We start from the raw sequence: 19,105 nt of genomic DNA, 5'->3' as shown, positions 1-19,105 counted from the left end.
AGTAGCATCAACTGACCCATAAAAGCTAAATCCTTCCACAGCCCTTAGCCTTTGCTCTAGCATGCTAATCTTGGAACTTTCCTCAGCTTCCACTATCATATTTTCCTTCTCCTTCTCTTTTAAATCATCTAGATCAGGGATTGGTTCTGCTGCCTTTTCGGTGAAGACAAGATTTATATAGCTATTATACTACCCTGGGTTGAAAGCTAATGGCATTCCAAGATATGTTGGATATCCGAAGTGTTGTGGCGGGACCTCTTGAGTAGATTGGGCCTGAGGTGGGCCAAAACTTGAAGGGTACAAAGGGTCAGCCACTTCTCGTAATGGAGAAACTTGCTGGCTTGTATTTTCTGTAACTCCTTTTCCTTTATTCATATTATTAAGAGCCTCTAGAATCTTGCTTAGCTCACTTTCAATCTTCTCTTGTGCTTTTTCTAGCTTTTCAAATCTATGGGAACTTTCCTCCTCCATTTGCCTTGCTCTGGATCTTATGTTGTATGGATGAGCAGGGTTTTCGCTAGATGGAGCTATCCTGGGACCTTGCGTACCATATCTCAGAATTAGTAAATTTGCATGATCATCACATGGTTATTTTGTTAAGTGTAATGAATGAGAATGCAATGAGAATGCAATGAATGAAAAATGCATGTATGCAAAGAACATTTGTCTTAAAAACGATATTCAACTAAAAGATTTCATTTATTCCAAAAAACTTTTATCTACATTGAGTTTATCATCCTAGAATTATAGCCATAGAATTGCTTGATCTGTTCATACTGGGCCTTGGCTTCTTCTATGAAGTTCAAGAGACGCTGTCTATGTTCTCCTACTGGGGCCACCACTTGTCTTAATGCCTCTGCCTCTTCCACCATCTCTCTTGCCTTACATACTCCCTTATGGATTTTGGTTGTTAAATGCTCAATGTATTTCTGCCTTCCAAAGTTCTCTCTTTTACCACACCAGACTTGATATGATAATTCTCTATGTTCCCTAACCAATGCAGCGATGTGATCTCCTTGTTCATCCAACCTTTGACTTAGCCTGCTCAAATAACTGTTTAGCATATTAATTTTTGCCTGTGCTTCGGTACTTTCTTCTTCCAATTCGACATACTCTTGCTTCAGTCTTGTATTTTCCTTAGTCAGCTCAACAATAGTTATCTCTTTGGCTCTTTCTCTCACACATAACCTCTTATGCTCCTGGTGTAACTTTGCTAGATCTTCAGTAGCTGTATCACGTTCTCTAGCGATCTTGTGAACTTTAACTTCATAGCTTTCGGCTCTACCTTTCCATTGGGCTTTTTCTTTTTGGAGTTCCTAAATCTCCTTCTTTAACTTGGTCTTTTCAAACTCAAATTCTTTTGTTGCCAACTCTAACTCTAATGGTGTCTCTTCAAGTTTTTCTTCTGTTGGTGGTTGAGAGATTTCATAAGTGACTACCATTTCTTGTCTTCTCTTTACTCTCCAAACTAAGTAACCTGGGGTGACTTTTTTAGTGAATGGTCCAAGACTCACTCTTTGGGGATTTTTCCATGCTTTGATCATCTCATTCATCCTCTGAAATGCTTTAGGCTCGCTGTAAGAGAAATCTAACTGATGAAGCCCATAAGTCATAGGAATAAACTGTTCTCCCCCCAATTGTCTTCTCACTAGGAGTGGTGCATAATTCGTCACTCCCCATAAACCCAAAAGTGGAACCACTGTACTATCCCCACATTGATACAACATAGGCTCACGATTCATCCATGGGGCTAACCATCTCACCCTGGTGCTTTCCAACTTTTGCAAGAAAGTTATCCATTCTTGTTTAGACTTTCGCTTTGACCACCCACTTTCGCAGAACTCTTTGATCGGAAAGCGATTACGGATATAAATCTTCGAGAAAGCACCATTTCCTTGTTCAAAATGGCTTTTCATCCACACGTACAATAATTGTATGCATCCTATGATGTGCCCTCCATTCCGACGATAATAACTCAAAGATCTGATAGTCTCTGCTAATATTAGCATTGAAGGATTACAGCCATTGATCACACTTTCAAAGAAATCAACCACCGCTATCTCAATATGTCCCAAAACTTTTGGAAAAATCATCAGTCCGTATATAGCCAAGGCAAATATGTCTAACCCCCGTTCTTCATTGGCATGTTGCATCAGAAACTCATGAAAAAACTTCCAGGGTAGGCAAACCTGTTCTTGTTTCGTCTTTGTATGAGAATCCATAACTTCCTTATCTATCCTCATAAGTTGAGCCAGACTTTTACGAAATCTTGACTTATGCTTTTTGACATATATCTTGTCAGGAGTCTTGAGATGCAAACCTAACAATACTGAATATTCTTCGATGGTGGGAGTCATATCAGCTTCATTAAAGATGAAACACTTGTATGCAGGATCCCAGAATTATGTTACAACTCTGATTAGTTTATCATCAACAATCACTGCTAGAAGGTGTGCTATATGCCCATGTTTCTGACAAAACTGCTCTTGTCTTGACGGACTCATCTTCTCCCAGATATCAACCAAATCCTCTAAATTGTTCTGTTTGAGAAGGATAGATGTTTCTTGAGACAGAGTAGACTCATACCCAATTGGTAAGCAATCTCCTATCTTCAGTTGAGTTTTTTTTTATTGGGCCCTTACTTCATTGGGTGGTAATACTGATGAAGAATAGACTAAGCATTTATTGGCGTCCATGAAAAAATTTGTTGAATATCATTTTTCAAGCAAATGTTCTTTATACAACTTTATGATATGTGTATGAACCAATGCAAAAGAATAAGAAAACAGTTAGTATACTCAGAAAAAGGATAAATAACTAAGTAAATTTAAACATCACACAAAGTAAAAAGGATGAATCATATGTTTTCGGTCAATTCTAAAAGGGAAGAGTGATAGCTCTATCTATAGGTTAGGCGCTCTTAAGGTTCACTATATGCGATTTCAGGGTCAAAGTCTAAAGGTCCTCAAACTGTTCCTTACATCCTTGTCCATCACAGACCAGTAAGGCACCCTAATCCTCACCCATTACAGGCTACAAGAGGAAAATGTTCAATTTGAGTGGGAGTATTTCGCTAGCCCCTACGGAGGCATTAGACCTCACGAAAGCAATAGGTACTTTACTCCCTCCTAGAGGGACAGAGCTCGGGTGTAGAGCTCATGTTATGCACATGCATATGAATGACATAATTAGCAATGTAAATAAAACATGAATGAATAATAACACATATATACAAAAAGGTTCAATTTTATTAGGCTTTTGGATAACACAAATTATTTGCTGGCCTGACTCTCAAAGTCCCCAGCGGAGTCGCCAAGCTGTCATAACGTCTAGATGCGGGGATCTATCGCTAGACATTGACTTTAGGGAGTCACCACCAATCTTTTTTATCTAGGTGCGATTGGTCACCTAAATAATCTGTCCTTTCAGGGAACACCTAAATTTAAGGGTCCCTAAAAGAATAGGTTCAGGTCTACTAACCAGAACAGGGTTCGGAAGTTCGGTTACGTGTGATGAAGGTTATAGCACCATCACAACGCCTATCAAAAGATGGTACCAGCATAATTTTGTGTTATCCAATTAGCCTTAAAATTTTACCAAGTAATTAACTATTGGAAATCATTCTCAATTGACTCTAATACTTTTAGCAGAAAATTGAGAAAATTTCCTCACCTCAAGAGTATGCAAGAAAAACTATTGTTTTACTTACAGAAGCTCCATCGTCGGATTAATTAAAGAAAAATCAAAATCAAAATCAAAATAGAAATGAAGGAAATGATGATTGTTCTTGTTTAGGGAGAATTGATACTTTCAACTTTTCCCCAAAAATATTTTTGAAAAATTTTTTTTTCGAGAAAAATTGATACTTTCAACTTTTCCCTGAAAATATTTTTTTGAAAACTTGGATTTTAAAGGAAAATTGATACTTTCAATTTTTTCTCGAAAACCTTTTTTGGAAACTTTGATTTTAAAGGAAAATTGATACTTTCAACTTTTCCCCTAAAATTATTTTTTTTTGGAAACTTTGATTTTAAAGGAAAATTGATACTTTCAACTTTTCCTCAAAAATATTTTTTTTGGAAATTTTGATTTTCAAGGAAAATTGATACTTTCAACTTTTCCTCAAAAACCCTTTTTTTGGAAATTTTGATTTTCAAGGAAAATTGATACTTTCAACTTTTCCCTAAAAAGTTTTTTTGGAAATTTTGATTTTTAAGGAAAATTAATACTTTCAACTTTTCCTCAAAAGCCCTTTTTTTTGAAATTTTATTTTTAAGAAAAATTGATACTTTCAACTTTTCCCCAAAAATATTTTTTGATTTTTATTTAAAGAAAATAAAACAAAATAAAAGTGAAAATAGCAAAAATAAAACAAAAAATAATAATAAGATAAAGATAAAAAATATTAAATAAATCTAATCTAATAAATAAATAAATAAATAAAACAAATAAAGAAATAAAGAAAAATTCAAAAAAAAAAAACCTGGAGCGGCTCGGCTCGGCTCAAGGAAGGAAAAACGGCTCGGGGGAACAGCTTGGAAGCTCAGCTCGGCTTGGCTCGGCTCGGCTCGGAGGAGGGCACACACGCGCGGGTCAGGAAGCGGGTCGGCGCTCGGGTCGGGTCATGAGGGCAAAACGTGCGGATCCTCTAGGTCACTTAAGGCCAAAACGACGTCGTTTTGGGATGGTATAAAAGGCAGTTCCCTTCGTTTTTCGACAGAACGCTCCTCCCTTCTCTCTCTCTTCTTCCTTTTTCCTCTCTCTTCTCTCTAGAAGGCCGAAGAACTCCGGTGAAATATCCGCCGGATTCTGAAAATTTCACCGAAATCTGGAAAATTTCACCGGAAGTTCACCGGAAGTTGGCCGGATGGTTGTCGGTTTCTGGAAAAGGTCACTGAAAACTGGGCAGCTTGCCGGAAACTTCAAATTTGGCCGAAATCTTCGTCAGAAAATTCAAACTTCGTCGAAAAATTCAACCGGAATCTAAAATTTTCCAGAAATTCCCAGAAAAAAATCGCCAAAAAATCTTCAAAAAATTTTTTCTAACTCCCAGAACATTCCTAAACCTTTTCTTAGCTTTCTATATGCCTCCTTTTCTCTCAAATCAGTGGCTTTGCTCACTGTTTTTTTTTCTCTGTTGCATCTGTCCCAGGAAGTCCCTTTTATAGGGATTGATCAAGAGTTCCTGATCAATCCAAATTCCTCTTTGGACGAAAATTCAATCTTTGAATCCAATCTGGACTCTTCTGATTGAATTCCCATTAACAATGGGATTCTTCAACTTTCAATCACAGCCATCAAAAAAAGAAAACAAAAAATAATAATACTAATCAGATAATTGGAAAAAAATCAGATAAAATTAACAGATAATTTAAAAAAATAATAAAAAATAAAATAAGATAAACCCAAAAATATATTACAGAACAAAAAAAACCAAAAAATAAAAAAATAATAATAATAAAATAATAATAATATAATAATAAATATATAATTATATAAATAAAATACATATAAATTTAATCTAAATAAAAAAATAAATAAAAATATACATATATTAATATATAATAATAATAATAAATTACATAAATTACAAAAAAAAATAATAATATAAAATAAAAATTAAATTAGATCTTACTCATTTGGCCAAACTCAATTGATATGGATCTAAACTCAATTGGATGTCTACATAAGGTATAAATAATTACAAGTGACAGTGAGTCATAATAGGTACAATGTTGTTCGGACCCTTAGACATGGGAAAACGTGTCACAGAAACAGTACACAAAAGACAAGTGCTAATAGAGCACGTGCAGCAGATTGATGATTGATGAATGAATTAAAACACGAGCTTGATTTTGTTCCATTCATTATCATCTCTCTCTAGAGAATAACGATGATTGATTTTCACGGAATTTTAAAAAAAATTAATTTTAATATATTTAATATTAAAATTATTTTTTTTGTTTTTAATTAAAAATAAATAATAAAAAAATAATTTTAAAATATAAAAAATAATAATTATAGATATTAAAAAATATATAATTTTTAAACATTGATAAAAAATATAAACAAAAAAACAGAACAAAAAGAGTGAATGATAAAGCCAGGGCACGCCATCCCTATTTTCCTTCAAATTTTGAATAAAGCCAATGAAAATAAATAAATTTTAGAGTAGCCCTCCAGTTTTATAGTCACATTTAGGAAGATATTTATATTTTATTATTTTTAAAAAATGATGTTAAAAGTAAAATTATATTAATTAATATATTTATAAATTAAATAATATTAAAATTTTTTAAAATATAAATATTATATTAAATATTTTAATATAATTTAAAAATAATTCATGATATTATCCAAACAAACTATTCAAGGTACTTAATCAAATGTGATTTAAACTTCACCAAGTACAGATATATGCACTTGATCTCATGGCACAATCCATTTTCACCAAGTACAGATATATGCACTTCAGTACAACTAAGGTATAATCCATTTTCAGGAAATGCCATTTAAACTTCACCTCCTAGCTCTTGATCTCATGGCACAATCCATTTTCAGCAAACAAAACCAAGAATTTTGACAAAAACCAGGTATAGATATATGCACTTCAGTACAACTAAGGTATAATGATCTTAAGTTTTGACCCTTGCCTCATCAAGGCATCACAAAAGCTGTCAATTAGGATTTACAGTGAAAAATATTGGGCTCCACCTCGCAGTTATGCGTTGCTTTAACTAATGTCGGTGCCTCGTGAATATGTCCTTGTTGACGTAGCCCATTTAGCAAAGCAGTATAACTAATCAAAAAAGAGTTTTACTGTCTAGTAATGGGTATAATCGAGTCGAAACGATTTGATATAATAAAAAGTTTGAGTTTGAATTTGAGTTTCATTCTCAATTTGTAATTTGATATTTGATTTGAATTCAATCGAGTATTATTTTTTTAGTTCAAATTCAATTCATAATTAAAATTAAACTATTTAAATTTGTTCGATTAAGTTCGATTAATATGTAAAAATAAATTCGATTCTTATACTCGACAAAAGCTCGATTATTTGTGTTTGAGCTCGAATTCGAAGTATTTTATTAATTAAAATAATAAAAAATATTGAAATATAAAAGCTCGATTAAACTCATAAGTCACTCGAGTCAGGTATGAAAATATTCGAATTCAGCTCAATCAATAAGTCGAACTACTCGAGCTCGAACTCGACTCGATGATAATCGAATCAAATTTAAATTTTATTTAAATCGAATCCGAATAACTTACAAGTACTGATATATCATTTACATCCCTAATCTCATATAATCTCTTACTCTTGCAATTTCCATCTCTCATCACATTGGAACAAAATGTATTATGTGCATAATTCTCTAACTGAAATTAGGATTTTACTAATGAAATTTTTCGTCAGTAAAATAGTTATTGAAGGAATATTTTGTCCACTAGCTAATTGGTAATAAAATTTTGTCAATAATTATAAATGAAATTTTTTATTGATAATGCAATAAATTCTAATAAATTCGTTAATAATATTTATCCTTCTGTCAATAATTTTAATTAAATAAATTTATAAATTAAAATTAATAAAATTAATAAAATAACATCAATAAATTTCATTAGACAAATTTCAGGTAATCCTCATCAATCATCAACACAAATATTCTTTTACCTAGCTTCATCCATTTACTTTTGCAAACGACATCCTTCTATCAGTGAACAACAGTATGTGACAATAGTTGGCTTCACTCTTTTCCATACCAATTTTTCAACAATATCTTTTAACAAAGTGCATAAACTAATATATTATAAGTGGCAGCATTTGGTGTGACATTGGTAGCTACCATTTGATCAAATTATCTTTTAGCCTCCTTCCATTGACCTAAATTACACATTCCATAAATCAAGCAACTTAAGTGAAAACATCATATGGAATGCCGTTATCCTTCACCTAAGAGAACAGGTTCAAAGATCAATTAGCTGCCGGTCATAACAAAGGCTGTCAATTACCATGTTGTATGCTAAAATATTAGGTTGGAAACCAGTGAATCCAAGATTTTTGGGTATGTTCACTTATAATATATATATATATATATAAACTGTCAAAAGATTTATTAATTTTAAAGACGTAATAGATGTCCAAGAAAAATTTTCATTTAAATTTTCTTATTTTTTAATTTTTTTAGGTGTCTAGAGATATTTTTTCATTCAAGTTCTATTATTTTCTAATTTTTTTGGTGTTCATGGACACTCTACCACAAAGGAGGGACAATTCTAGGATTTATAATTAATGGAGGTATATATTTTAAATTATTTTAAATTTTTTATTGAAATACAAATTAATATAAAAAAATTACAAGTAAAATCAAGACAAATGATTTTTTTTACACGAAAAAAATATTTTGCAATAAAAACAGTATTTGTGTAGTTAAAATTAATTATATGGTTCGTAACAAATATAACCTAAAAATTATTTAGATAAATCATCTTTCAATACAAACACACATATATATTAATTAAATAAAATTTAACTTATAAAATACTTAAAGATATATATAAATATATAATATGTGAAAGAATAATATAAAAATAAATATATCTAATTTTATTATTCACTTTTAATATGTGTAGTTTAATCATTTACCTTTAATAAACAAACATATTTTATTTCTTAGAGTTTGGAAAATTAGAAATGACTCTTTTCTTACATTCAATTAAAAGAAAAATGAAAACATAAATCAAGATGATTTTTTATTTTTATCTCTTCACATTTTATATGTAAATTTTTATGTTAAAAAGGTGGTTAAAACCATTTAAGTAATACAAGCTTAAGGTCTCACTACCCTTCCAAAATTATATTGCATCAATCTAAACATATTATTATGAGGAATTTGAAATTTAATAATTTTAAACTCTCTAAAAGTAATTTACATTTTTTTTTAACAAACTTATATATATTATAATAAAATTGTTTAACACTCAAAGGGTCAATGTTTAATTACTAGAAAAACAATAAAACATTTTTTTTATCGGTCTTAATTTAATGGGGTAAATTTGATCAAAATGATTTTTAACCGTGTAAAGTTTTGAATTTTCAAAACTATTGCGATTTTTTTATAATAAACCTAGAAGAAATTTACAAACTCAGTGGGGCAGCTGCCCCCTCTAGCTAATATGTACATCCATTCCTACCACAAAGAATGGATCCACAATGTTGGAAACCTCTTGCTTCCTTCGTCCTTATAGACCTATAACAGCTTCGAACTTATTGCATTGTGAGTAATTAAATTAGGGTAATAGTATATTTGAACCATATATCAACTAGACAACGTTACAACATTAGGCTGGAATTTTGAAGCCACCAAGAAGAAGAAATGTGACGCTTCTTTTCTTTTTTTTCTTTCTTTTCGTCTCTTTCTCCTTCTTCGTATCGCCATGGGTGAAAAGCAGAGGAGGGATGTGTGCTCAAAAAGTATCTTTAAACTTCAAAGACCCAAAAATCAAAGGCTAACAAAGCTTTAATCCGACCAAGACTTTGTGTAGTGTGGCAAACTGAAATAAAGCCTCTTGTCTTGATTGATTGGTCTTTGATGTGGCTAGAAGAGGAATGAAGAAGGAAAGGAAAGGGCCAGGTTTTTCACGTTATGCGTGGGCAGCAAATCTTTTTTTTTTTTTTTTTTGCTTTCATTAATTTATTTACTTTTAGTTTTTAAAATTTTTTTTACTAAAAATTTTAAATGAATTATTTTAATTAAATGACAAAAAATCAAATTTTATGAAACGCTAGACTAAATATAATTTTAAAATCATATTACTAACATATGTTAAAATAAAATCGATGTAAATTTTTAAGTCCAAATGTTGTTTTCTTCATCTAAAGGATCTTGATTTCTTACATTATCACTTCGTCAAAAATAATTGAACATTGATCTCTTACATTATGTTTGGTAAGAAAAAAGATGAGATAAAAATTTTTTAAAAAAGTTAAAGCAAATTTTTTTTTTTTTTTTGTGTTTGATATGAAAAAATAAAAATATTAGAAGTAAAAAATTATAATTAAATTATAAATAAAATAATTAACTTAAGTAAAAGATTGAAGAATGCTTTCCTCTTATTAGTGAAATCAAACATAGAAATAACCTTTGCACTAAATCACCATTATATAGCTAAATCATATAGCTTAGAGTTGATGGAAAAAAAAGGAATTTGTTGTGAAAGAAATCTTTGAACAATTTAGAGAAACAAATTGTACAACTGATCTTAAAGTAAGCATGTCCTGGTAGTTTGTCAAAAAATCCTAAAACAGATGTTTTCCAACTAAATTTGATAGTCCTCGATAGACAATCACAAGGAAGCCATTTGACAAGCTTGTCTAGAGAAACTACCATTAATTCCTTTAATTAGATAAAGCATCAACTCATTTGCAAAAGAAATGAAACGGAACTATTGAAGAATAACAGGAGAGTTATTATACGCGCAGACAAAATATTTAATTCGAATTCAAATTGGTTGGGTTTGGATTTTTTTTTTAACTCAATTGTTAAATTTTAGATTTTTATTCTTATTTTTTTACATTTTATGTTATTTATCTATTTTTTTTATCCATGTTTATTTTATCTTTAGTTTTTTAATTTTATCCTCAATTATTTAATTATTTAAAAAATTAAAAATAGACAAAAAAAAAAAACTAGATGAAGATGAACAGGATATGGGATAAGTAACGATTTTTTTTTTGAAAAATCTGAATGGGTTTCAGATTAAATTCCTAGGAAGGAATTGAATCCCAAGGAGATAACAATAACCGAAACTCAGCTCTGAATTTTTGTTTGGATTATGACTCTCTTTCTTCGAAACCCAACAAACCAATACAAGAAAGGAGAAGCAGTCACGATTGGAATAGCACAAAAAGGGAAATTGGGCAATGATAATGGTCTTGGAAGTCTCGGGCTCAGTGCATTTTTAGGCTTTTTTTAGAATATTGTAACGACTTTGGAATAATTAGATGAATGTTGGAAAAAAATAAAATGTCGTCATCAATATTTTTTTAATTATATGTAATTAATTATCTATTAAATTTATTTTTAATAAAATTTTAAAATTAATTATAATTTATTGAAAAGATAATTTTTAAATCTACAAAAATAATTTGAGTTGGATAGTACAACTGTGTATGAAAAAGAATTAACACATTCACATCGCTTATTCGAAAATAATATCAATTAATTATGTGTTATCATTTAATATTATAAAAAATTATCTTAATTTTGATATTTAAAAATATTTTTTTTTATTTGAAACAAAAATCTTTTGTTTGTTGTTTTTTTTTTTAATCTTTTATTTAAAAAATAAATAAGAATATTGTATATTGAAAATTTCTAAAAAATATTTCAATACATTAATAATATTTATAGGAACTTTTTTACCTAAAAATTTCTTAAGACTAACTACTTAGACTTCTTAAGGATCTTATCCTCAACAATTCATAATAAAATGATATTCCTAATTAAACCCAAATAATATTTTATTGTTATAAAAATTTATTCTTTATCTTTTTTATTAAATAAAGTGTAAATAAAAATTTTATTGAAAATTATATTCGAAATAAAAAATTTTAATGTAAATAATAAAATGATACTCCTAATTAACCCAAATAATATTTTATTTTTAAAAAAATTATTTTTTATCTTTTTTATTAAATAAAGTGTAAATGAAAATTTTTATTGAAAATTTTTCTAAATGTGCCATTATTTTGGTGCCGTTTTAGAAAAATTTTCTTACATAAAAATTTATAAAGAATCATTACTCAAATTTCTTTAGAATTTTATTTTTGAAAATTTTCATTTATTTTAAAAAATAGTATGTATGCATAAAACATGATGTTCATGAATCAATTTGTAATATTATTGTATTATACAAATTTTCATTTAAAAAAAAAATTAAACGAGAATTTTTATATTGAAAATTATTTAAATGCTTTAATACTTTGTTAATTTTTAAAAAAAAAATTTTCACCTAAAGATTTCTTGAGAATCACTATTTGGACTTCTCTAAAATCCTATCATCGAAAATTCATGTTGATTTTTTTTTTTTATAAATGCACCAATGCAAAAAGTTCTTACATGATACAAATAATAAAAATAAATTTACAACTCTTAAAATTTTTCAAATATTTGAGTTTTGGTATCATTTTTTTTCATCATTTAATTAGAGTGACACTACCTATCTTAAAACATGTACTGATTTAATGTTTAATATAAATATACATGCAATTAGAAGGAAATAATCAAGCAAGCAAAAAAAACTAAAAAATTTACCAAACTACTGGGTTTGACCCAATGAAGAGGAAAGCCCAGAAGTGTTCAAGCGGATTCTAAAGTGGGCTAGCTGGTTTGATGGGTCCAATCTAGAACGAACTATATGCTTGATCTAACAGAGGACTGGATTGGGTCGGGGCGACCCGGTTCTATCTTCTTTCATTTTTTTTTTTCACTATAAAACTTGTTGATTTGTTTTTTCGATTCATTTCCTCCTTTCTTTTAAACAAAAAAACGTCTCTTTGAAAAAAAAAAAAGAGAAACAGCGCCTTTTTAAAACCCAGAAAATCGCCGCGCCACTGACCATTGACCGCCGGTAGCCGCCGGTTGCCGCTGCCAACTAGCGTATTTTTTAGCCCAAAATTTTATCGATTGTTCTCCGTAGCCTCCTTGTAACGAATCCAACTCCAGTTTTTTGAGAATCGCCTCCTCGGAGCCTAAATCTGCCTTTGAAGTTGGGCACAAACACCACAAAACCTCCTCCTTCAACCATTCGGGTGTCCCAAATTTTTAATATGTTGTCTTCGTTTTCCTCTTCCTCCTGTCCACCGCTCGTATGTCCAAAAGGGGCCCTCACCGCCGCTCAGCACTGCCACCGGTACCGCCGGTCGTGGATATCAAATCAAATAGAAAATATTACTAGCTAGATTTTAATTGATATTTTTCTAGCTACGTAGATCAAAACATGCAATCCAGCTAGCTATAGATTTTACTTTGTTTTGTTTTGGATATCCACTGTACTTCAAATATCCGTATCCAAATCAGTTTAATTTTAATAATATCCAAATTCGTTTAACTATGTGATTAAATTTAATATTATTATCTAAACACAAATCAAATTAAATAACTATTATCCATTGAATATTAAAATTTATTAAAATATCAAATTACTTAAAATTTTTGTCAAAATATAAAATAAAGAAAAAATAAAGTTAAAATTATAATTCACTCTTAATTAATAACAAATAAAAGTTATTTGTAAATATTCAAGTCCTTTCACATGTATACGATTTTATGTACTTTACATATGTAAACGAATCAAGGATAGGACAATCCAATATTATCATTAAAAAATTTAAACGAACTAAGATATCTAATAATTAAATGTACTATCTGAATTCATTATGAACTATCAAAATCCAGTAATTATCCATTTATAAATATTCAATTGAATTGCACCGAATATCCAACTATTTATTATACATTACTATCCCTGTCCAAAAGTATTTTTTGGATTGTTCCTTTTTTCCTCTTTACAAAAATTGACCTGTCATGGAAGAGTAGATCAACTCATCAAGAGTTAACTGTGGGTCAAATTAATTAAGTTCATCAAAAAGTTTTAGCCCTTAAGCTTATCTCAAAAGTCTCAAACCCCTAATTATTTTAGTCTGGCTTTAATCTCAAGCTTCATCTTGGCCAATTATCATTAATGGGCCAACAATAAAGATTTTGTCCAAAAGAAAACGCGGAATGCAAGCAAAAGCAGCAGCTAGTACTTGTGTAGAACTAGAAATCCTTTAGGGTAAGAGTTAAATACATCATTAAAAGCCGGCTACCTCTACTAAACAAGTTCTAGGATTTTTTTTTTCTTGTTCTTCTGCCATGGATTCCATTGCTTTGAACGAAATCGATATAGATGATGAGCTAGATGAACCAGAAGCTGTTGAAATCTACAGCGAAGACGACGATAATGATCAAGATGGTAATCATCGTTATGGTGATGACTGCCCTGTTTCTGAATTCATGATGTTTGAAGACTCCACCACCCTGAAGCCGATAAAACACAGAGTCTTGAACGAGTCAGATATTCGTAAACTTATGGAGGATTCTATTGCAGAAGTTTCAACAATTCTTTCATTACTCAAGTTACGGATGCCTGGTTTTCGGATGAATTTCGAGTCCAAAAAAAGCTTGGTTTAGTGTTAGAGAAACAGGAAATCCATTTTCCTGATGAATTAACTTGTGCGATTTGCTTTGAATCTTATTCTCGTGATGATCGCAGTTGTGGTAAGTGTGGTCATCCCTTTTGTAACGATTGTTGGACTGATTATATAAGAAACTACATTCGCGAAGGCACCGGACCCTTGATGATACGGTGTCCTGAACCTTCTTGTCGTGCTGCTCTTCATCAGGAATTGTTTGATAAGATTGCAACCGAGGAACAAATGGATCGATTTTTGAGTTACTTGATTAAGTCGTTTGTGGAAAACCAAAGGACTATTAAGTGGTGTCCTGCTAATGGATGTGAATTTGCCATCGACTTATTAGATGGTGTTAATAGCTGTGATGTTTCTTGCCTTTGTTCGTATAATTTTTGCTGGAACTGCAAGGAGGAAGCTCATCGTCCGATGGGGTGCGACATAATTGCAAAATGGAATGAAAAGATCAATCCGGACACGAGAACCATGAGCCGGATAATGATGTGCAGCAAGCCTTGTACGAAATGCAAGAGACCGATAGAGATGAGCTTTGGGTGTATGCACATGAAATGTAGGCCTCCTTGCAATTTTGAGTTTTGCTGGATTTGCCTTCAAAGATGGGATGGTCATAGGAACTTTTATGGTTGTAACCGTTATGGTGAAGTAACAGCTGAGAGGGAGAAATCAAAAGAATCTAGGAAGAAGTATCTCCATTGTTGTGATCGTTGGGAAGCACATGGAATTTCAAGGAGAAAAGCTGTTAAGGATTTAGAGAACCTGAAATCTCAGCAGATTAAAAAACTTTGCGACATCCAACAACTTAGTTGCTAGTCAGCTGGATTTCTTAGTGGAAACCTGGAGATAAATAATTGATTGCAGGCAAATCCTAAGGTGGACATATGCATATATATTTTTCTTATCAGAAAGTGAGCATGGTAAGATAGAGTTTTTCGACCTTTTGCAAGGTCAAGCAGACTCTGGTCTCGAAAGGCTTCATTCTTGCGCCGAGAGGGGTATAGGAGAGTTCCTCATTGCCGATGGTCCATCCCTCAACTTCGATGAGTTTCGAACTATGCTGATTGGACTGACCAGTGTGACTAGAAACTGCTTTGAGAATTTCGTTAATGCCTTGGAAAATGGCATAATCTGATGTTGAATCCAAACCGGTTGCAGCTGCCAGAGGAATCACAAGAATGCGTCCGAGCAAAATTTTGATTGGACCTTGGCCAAGTTCTCCATAATAGATGACTGTGAGTTCTAGCAAGTATCATTTAGTTTGAAACATTTGTTTTTAAGCTTATGTCCTAGTATTAGAAGAACTATTTACATCAGACAACAAGTTATTTATTGCTAAATTTTTAATTAATTATCAACTATGCCTTCTATTGGCAATATGTGATGACATATGTTTTGTAATTCTCGCGATTTAGAAAGATATTTACAAAATATATGGTTGTATTCTTGTTTGAATTCAAATCTTAAATGGAAAATTTTGCCGAGTAAGCTTGATGAACTTAAGCTTTGCAACTGAGTACTTGTTGGGGTTTTCCAGTTTTTGTAGGACAAGTTCAGTAACTTAAGAACATTGTAGGATTCTTGGATTTTTTCCGGGGTGGGATTCACCAATTTTATTGATCGAAAGGGTGTCCAGCTGAATATTTGAAAGGCGTTTAGGAAAAGGTTTCTTTCAAATTTCTTTACTTTCGAAATTTTTAAGCATCCATGGACATCAACTCTGCCATTTGAAGAGATAGATGGAGGGATTTGACCAGAAAAGTTGTTTGTTGATAAATCAACACATTCTAATGATCCCATTACATCAATGTTATCTGCAATCCTTCCAACTAAAAGATTATGTGAGAAATTCATTGATTGTAGGCTGGTAGCCTATCAGACTTGTCATTCAGGAATCTCTCCGGATAAGTTGTCTGAAAGGTCCATTGTTTTAACAAGTTTAAGGGTAGTGCTATAATCCACAACTTTTACTTTCATCACGAGTAATATATAGCTCAATCATGGTTAAGGGTTTAATCAAGTCGAGTTGAGTCAATACAGTGAGAAAATTCGAGCTCGACTCATAACTCGAGACTCGATACTCGGCTCGAACTCGATCGAGTTTTATTTTTTAAGTTCGAGTTCGATTCCTAATCGAATTTGAGCTACTCTAACTCTTCGATTAGGCTCGATTAATATGTAAAAATAAGCTCGATTCGTATACTTGACAAAAGTTTGATTATTTATGCTTGAACTCGAACTCCGACTCGAAATATTTTATTAATTAAAATAATAAAAATATATTTAAATATAAAAGCTCGATTAGGCTCGCGAGCTACTCGAGTCAAATATAATAATACTCGAATTTGACTCGATCAATAAGTTGAGCTACTCGAACTCAAGTTCGACTCAATAATAATCGAACCAAATTCGAGTTTTTTCAAATCGAATCTGAGTAGCTCGCGAGTATTAATGTATTATTTACACCCCTAATCATGGTTACGAGAATCAATCATAGTTATGAGAATTAAACCGGATCAGATTAATTGAACCAATAACTCAATATTTAAACCAATCCAATTCTCTTATCAGGTTAGATTTATAATTAACTCACTTTAAATCATATTGACCTGACAGTTTAATTAATAAGTTAGTAAATCGATTAGTTGTTATTAATTCGGTTAGGTTTTAAATTTGTTAATGAAATAATTTTAAAAATTATGATTAATTTGGTTATAATAATCCATAATTTCAATTATAAAAACTAAATTAACATATTTTAAAGTAAAGTAGAAAATTAAAAAAAATAAAATCTAAATAAAATATATATTTGTAATTTTCAGTTTTTTAGGATATTAGCTTTTGTTTGGTTCTTTAAATTAATATGATTTGAATAATTTGATCAACATTTTGAGAATTTGAGTTAGGAGTTTGAATTTAAAATTTTTTTTTGCAAGTTAAACTTATTATATATTTATTAAATATATTTTTTTACATTTATTATATTATATTATATATTTTAATTATTTAAGTATAAAATTATTTATAATAAAATTTTATTATTTATCACATAACGATTAACTTTTCGAAACATTTATATTTTTATATCTTTATTGGCATGACATTTAATTCTATTGATTCAACTATTAAACTAATGATCAGACATTTTAAATGATTCATTCTCCGAACCAATTTTGATAATTATGATCTCAATTGATAAATTATTATAAAAAAGGGTTTACAATTTGAAGAGTTACAGAGCACAAAGTTCTTTAGGTATAGTACCATCAGACTCAATGGCAGATACATGAATTTTTTCTCGGGGTGTCTATTTATTATGAATAAAAAATTATAAATAAAAAATTAAAATAATATATTACTATATTATTGCAATTATCATGCAAAATTTTATATCTTAAAAAAAATAATTACATCATTATTAATAATATCAAATATATCTTTCTCAATATATAACTAAATAATCATTTAACAAAAAAAAATTTTTTATTTCATAAATCACTCTTTATCAACTTTATCATCGAAAATGTTCACTCCATAATTACTATAGTTACCGGAAGAATTAATGCCAACATCGGAAGTACATACATAAAAAACATCGTTTTTATCTTTAGCACTTTTTTAAAAACACTCCCATATATCCCTTTCCAAAGCCCTTTTTTTTTTTTTTTTTTTTTTTTTTTTTTAAGTATGCCCTTCTAATTTCGTCACAATTATTTGAATGATGACTATTATTTTTGTTTCTATAGTACGTTTTCGCTTTTTTTTTTTTAAACAGGAAGGACGCTATGACTGGACTTACAAAGAACTTGAGCTAATAACGACTCTAACATAGATGACCATTATATTGGTAAGACTATATAAATTGGATATGAATTAATGAATATATATTTATGATTTATTTATTTATTTTTTAAAGTATTCAAATTTAGTTAATGTTTTATAAAAAAATATTTTATTTATTTTAATTTAATTTATTTAAATGATAAAATATTTATATTTTATTCAAGTTGAATTCGATTAAATTAAATAAATTTATTTATAAACATTAAATAAATATATTTATGAATATATATAAATGAATATATTCATAAACAATCAACAAACCATAATCAAGCCAATTTAAACAAACAAATTCTAAACAAAAATAAATAAACATAAACAAACATTAAAATAAAATTTTGGTAAAAAATAAAAATATAACTTTATTACCATTAAAATAAACGATTAGCAAATGAATAATAAATAAATAATAAGCGAATAAATTTTAAACAAATTTTAAATGAATTTATTTATAAATATAAACAAATTAATTAAATCTCTATTTATATTCACTTCGTTTTAATAAACAAATATAAAAAAATTATTTAAAATATTTATTAAATTTTTTAAATGAATATAAACAAATAAAAAACAAACATATTTATAAATAATTCGTTAAAAATTATGTTCATGTACATCATCTATATCAATAACTTTCTTCATGTAAGATTCCACATTTTACCTTCTGTTGTTAATGGGGAAGCTCAATCTGGTAATTATCAAATATTATATATTATCTTGGATTTGTTTAAGGTTCTTCAAGAGCCACAGCTTTAAATCAATTAATTCGGGAGGTATTTGGTCATCACGGATGGATCATTATTAAATGGAACTTAAGTTCAAGCCGATTGAAACTTGGAAGCTTTCTATGAATTTGCTTCTATACAGCAATTGATCTATATAGCAATTGATCAATAAAATTTTAAAAAATCAAAATAAATTTAACCGATCATTCATAAAAAAAAAAAATCGAATTAATTGATTTATTTTTAATAATTAAATATAACTAAACCGATTATGGGTAAGTTTAATAAA

The 19,105-nt window shown here is 29.7% G+C and overlaps 1 pseudogene; it reads left to right on the top strand.

Moving 5' to 3' along the window:
• The first annotated feature begins 13,538 nt into the window (after window positions 1-13,538).
• LOC111297667 (putative E3 ubiquitin-protein ligase ARI5 pseudogene) lies at window positions 13,539-15,802 on the top strand (annotated as a pseudogene).
• Window positions 15,803-19,105: the final 3,303 nt, after the last annotated feature.

The sequence above is a fragment of the Durio zibethinus genome, chromosome 12 (assembly GCF_047325235.1).
Source record: "Durio zibethinus cultivar Kanyao isolate XHJ-2024 chromosome 12, ASM4732523v1, whole genome shotgun sequence".
Classification (NCBI taxonomy): Eukaryota; Viridiplantae; Streptophyta; class Magnoliopsida; order Malvales; family Malvaceae; genus Durio; species Durio zibethinus.
Note: the sequence above shows the minus strand (reverse complement) of the source record. Positions and strands in the feature narration are given on the sequence as shown.